We start from the raw sequence: 5,217 nt of genomic DNA, 5'->3' as shown, positions 1-5,217 counted from the left end.
TGAACATGGCCGACGTCACACGCCTCAGGATTCGGCAGAAGGCCGGCTGAGGTATTCCAGCAAGTACTGCCACTACTTGTTGGAATGATCCTGAGGCGCAGAAATGCAACACCGCCAGCAGCTGTGTGTGAGGCGGAATTGCTGTCATGATCCCGTGTAGAGGTTCCAGATCACTCTCAATTAACGAGAGCAGATCCAGAATTACATGTGGCGGTAACCGGTACCTAGTAAGTACCTCATCATCGGGCATAGCAAACAGAGTCACCCGTGTGCGATAGATTCTAGCACGTCCTGGCCTCCTTGGGCGACGAGTGGGGAGAGCCGCAAGTTCCCTTAGCCTCCTTTCCATGTACGCCATCATTGCTTCAGCAACCTATAAAGAAATGAACATAAATACTGATGCACCTATGCACATAATGGCCATATCCGACTACAAATAGATTTGTAGGCTTCAATACGTACAATAGATGGCCGCCCCGTAAAATCGCGAAGATCCATTTGACTCTATAATGATGTCACAATAATATGAACTCAATACACACCGTCCTAAACACACAGATGCTTACAACATCGAACTACTAAACACTACTTGAGTATCAAAGGTGTCTGCATTTGTTGCCGACATCATGTACTATGAGACATTTCAGCTATTGCTGGGACATGTTGTCCTGCAATAGATGAACACACACAGGTTTAAGACCTGTGAGTTAAATAGTGAACATGTGACATGTTGCAATAATGCTACAAACACTTTGCTGGCCCAACAATCTGTAGTCAGTGAGGCAATGGTGCATACATTCATACACTTACATTGTTAATGGATATCATATCTACAAGGACCATGGAAGAGCTTACCTTAGACCCTGACAAGTCCAGATCTGGAGACAAATGATTCTAGCAGCAACTCACTATTTATAGGCCTCTCACATGTGTGGTCTATAACAGTAGTGATGAGTATTGCATGACTTGTGGCCTGGATTTTCTAAGGGATTGGGCTACTTTTAGCTTGCAATCAAACTCCACAATACCACAGTAGTCTTGAACCAAATGTCATGTCATGCTACCAAATAGCATGTGTATTGTGCGATAGTCACAGGTGTATCAGAAGATTCTATGCAATGTTAGAATTGGTGACCAGTATTTCATGTCGAAGTTTCGCAAGGTTTTACACAATGGAATTTCCGCCACGTATGCGGCGCGAAAAAACAGCGACGTACGCTCGCGCACGGAACGCAGCTGCCGCTGATGTCCGCCAAACAGGATACACAAACAGTATATAAAGGTGTATTAGAATGTGACAATGTTGTTGCTAACATGTCTGGATCACAATCAGAGGTGGACCAGGAGTTGCAGCAACTATTTGACAAGATGGACTCCAGCACCTCCTATGTGCCACTGCACATGCAGCCAGTGGGAAATGAGGAGGCTGCTGGCCCTTCTACAGCAGGGCAACCTGCACCTGGCCCGTCTACAGCAGGGCAACCTGCACCTGGCCCTTCTACAGCAGGGCAACCTGCAGCTGCCTCATATGCAGCATCAGCAGAATCATTTGGAACACAACCGGGGACTTCACAAGATAGTACCATGGCCAGCACTTCAAGTACAGCGACACGTGGCAGGGGGCGTGGCCATGGACGTGGCAAGGGGAGAACGAGGGCAACAGAGGAACCAAGTTCAAGAAATAAGACATTTGAAGCACAGGAGCTTGCCATCCTGGTTCCCCGAGCACGTGATTGGATTGAGTGTCCATCGGAGAGGCTGACACACACACGCAGATGGAAGATTTGGGAAGACATAACGGCAGAGATTAATGAAGTTGCGCCACAAGTTCGTGAGGCGGACCATGTCAAGAAGAGGCAAGTTGTTTTGTGATACATGTGCCCAGTAATAGACAAGTAATGATTGAATTCATGCTTAGATGGATTTTGCAAATGGCCGGTGAGGTTGTTACGATACACAGACATTATTGGCATGTTATTTCGTTGAGAGTTAGAGTAGGGTGATTGTGAATGTGTATTGTAACGGTTGATATCATAGTTGCATGTAAGGTTATCTTTTTGACATTAAGCACATGTCGTAATATGTAGCACAGAGCAATGGCTGCAACAGCAAACATCTGGAGTCACATGTATTAATATGTAAACTTACATTGCAGGTGGCAGGACTTCAAAACCAACCTGAAGAGGAAGATGACCAAGCGGTGGGAACACAGCCAGAGATCTGGGGCCGGGCCCATGCCATCAGGGCTACAGTTCACCCCCCTGGAGTTGATGGCCGAGAGCTGTGTAGCAGTTGAGGAGGTCAGGGGGGTGAGCACGATGGATAGCGAGGCCCCAGCTGAAGTGTTTGCGTCTTTTCTGGAAGGTAAATATTTGTCATGCCATAAGCTTGTGCAAGTAATTATCTTAGAATGTGTCCTAATTGTGTTTATCATTTTCCACAGACACCCCACTGCTTGGTGACGACTCTGCTCAGGAGGTGGAGGAGTCCGTGCCACCTGGCCCCAGTGGTAGGCCTGTGCAGCAGCAGCCATCGGTCCAAGCCGATTTTGGCCGCTTGGCCCAGATGCTTGGGGACATTAACCAGCAGGGAGAGTTGGCATCAGAACGGATGCGTAGGACCGAGGAGATCATGGCGAGCTTGGTCAGCACCCAGCAGGCCATCGCTGGGAGCATGCAGGCCATGGCTGAGGCGCATCAGGCCATGGCTGCAAGTGCTCAGGTGCTGGCCGAGCAAGCCACGCGGCAAAATGATCTCCTCCTCCACCATAATGAGCTTATGGTGGAGCTAGTTAACAGCAACAGGGTCCTAATGTCATCCGTTTCTGGTGCATTACCACCAGCAACACTCCCTGCTGGCAGGAGGGGTAGACCATCCAACCCCTCACCAGCATCTGCTCCACCTGCCCCAGCATCTGGCCGTGGCCGAAGAGCTGCTGCACAGGCAAAGGAGCCTACCAAGCCCAAACGTGGTCGCAAATGAACTTGTGGCTGCATTAATCTCCACCGTTATGTCATCCCAACTCTTCCATTGTGCTGTGTGTGTCAGCTTCTTGTGCCCAATCACGTGCTGAGGGTAACCAGATGAGCCCTTGCTTCAAATGTCATTTTTGGTTCCCCTGTTGCCCTCTTTTGCCTGCCATTACTGTCAGCTGTACTTGAAGTGATGTTGCTAAGTCCCCGGTTGTGTTCCAAATGATTCTGCTGTGGCTATGATTGTGTGCAATTATATTTCTTTTGTATTCTAATTTATTTTGGTACCTTCCTGCCATGGTTTATTTTTTTTTTTTTATATTTATTTTTAATTGCTTCACAGTGGCATTCTCTGTGAAATGTATATAAATAAATTTGTTTACTTAACAAAAATTGTGTGGTTTCATTAGTACATGTCGAATACACATATGTATTGATAGTATTAATATTCAGTCATGTCCATTGTTAGCAGTTTTAAAGTGTGTGACAAGTACAGCATATGTGGGTGATTAGTAAGGTTTCCTTGAAGCAGCAATGGTTTCAATTAAAGCACTGACAAGCGTCCTATTAGTGAGTAATGAGTAAAGGAGTCGATTCTATTGGGTTCAGGTGTTAATGCTTGTAGTCATTAGGCGGTCCGTTCGCCTACCGCAGGAACGAGTGGTGTCCGCTAAGCAATACTAGCCTTTTGGACACCGCACATTTCTTCCCTTTTTGTTCGCGTGCATTCGGAGTGCTATCCGAATGCACGCCCCCCAACATAAGTGTACTCCCCCGTGTCCGCCCATGTTTCCTCCCAGTTTTGCCCACTTTGAAACTATGCCCATGTGTCATTCCGCATGACGCCCATAATACGCCCATATTTCCCGACTGATTGCGGTGAACAGTTTAGTACGGGATTTGCCCGAACAGGTACGGAGTCAAGGCGTGGCACATGCGCGTTGCGTTCTCCACGCATGCGCAGACGCCGTAAAGATGCGATCCGAAAGTATTCGGAAAAGGACGCGTCAATCAGAATAAGGGCCCATGTCCTGATTTGGTACTTATGTAATATCTGGGCTCCCGTTTTTCCTATGAGAACGCGTGCGCTCGCCACGCTTCGGGCACGGTGGCTCGCTGCGCTCGCCACACTATATAGAGTCAACTCCATACGTAGTTGGATAGTAGGGGTATGAAAAAATGGGGTGCATTTAACATGGGAGCCCAGATAATACATAAGTACCCCTTATATTAATTTGAGTACTTCTGACAATAATTATAAGTTAAGGAAGACATAAGGAAACAATGCAGTTCTAGAGCAGGAGTAGAGATTTTAGTGGTATTAGAGCACGAGAAGTGATGTAACAGCAACACACTGGAACATGGGATTCAGCAGCAACTATTGTTTTATGCTTCCTAGGTGAAACAATAAGCAAGTTAAAAAATGCATGAGCTGGCCCTAACCAATTTGATACCATAGGCAAGATTTTCAATGGTGCCCCCTTGAACTGCCCTCCGCTAGTTCTACCTCTGACCCAGCACCCCACTCTGAGTACAGCACCCATGACCAAGCAGCACAAATTATGGCAACAGCTGCAACATCCATCACCTATCATCCATAGCAATCCTCATCCACATTGCCATAACTATACATTTTGGTTATATCACACAGTAGTGTCTTTTATTCACATTCCAGGACATGTAATATCCCTTATTCATTTTATACCACACAGTAGTAACCCTCAACCGTATACATGTATGCCCCAAGGTATTTCAAATGCCCTAGGCATTTGTCTACTTTGCCTATGCCTAGTGGTGTAACCTTATTCACATTACATCACATAATAATGACCCGTATTCACATTATATCACACAGTAGTGTCTTTTATTCACAGGGAAGCATCACATGGTGGATGGGATCTGCTCCATCTGGCTATACAGTATTTTCCCCAGTACAGAGACCTAGCTACAGTATGCAGTATTTTCTCCAGTACAGAGACCTAGCTATACAGTAGTTTCTCCAGTACAGAGACCTAGCTATACAGTAATTTCCCCAGTACAGAGACCTAGCTATACAGTAATTTCCCCAGTATGGAGACCTAGTTATACAGTAATTTCCCCAGTACAGAGACCTAGCTATACAGTAATTTCCCCAGTACAGAGACCTAGCTACAGTATGCAGTATTTTCTCCAGTACAGAGACCTAGCTATACAGTAGTTTCTCCAGTACAGAGACCTAGCTATACAGTAATTTCCCCAGTACAGA

The sequence above is a fragment of the Crinia signifera genome, chromosome 5 (assembly GCF_055691185.1).
Source record: "Crinia signifera chromosome 5, ASM5569118v1, whole genome shotgun sequence".
Taxonomy (NCBI): Eukaryota; Metazoa; Chordata; class Amphibia; order Anura; family Myobatrachidae; genus Crinia; species Crinia signifera.
The sequence above is the reverse complement of the archived record's forward strand: the minus strand, read 5'-3'. Positions refer to the sequence as shown.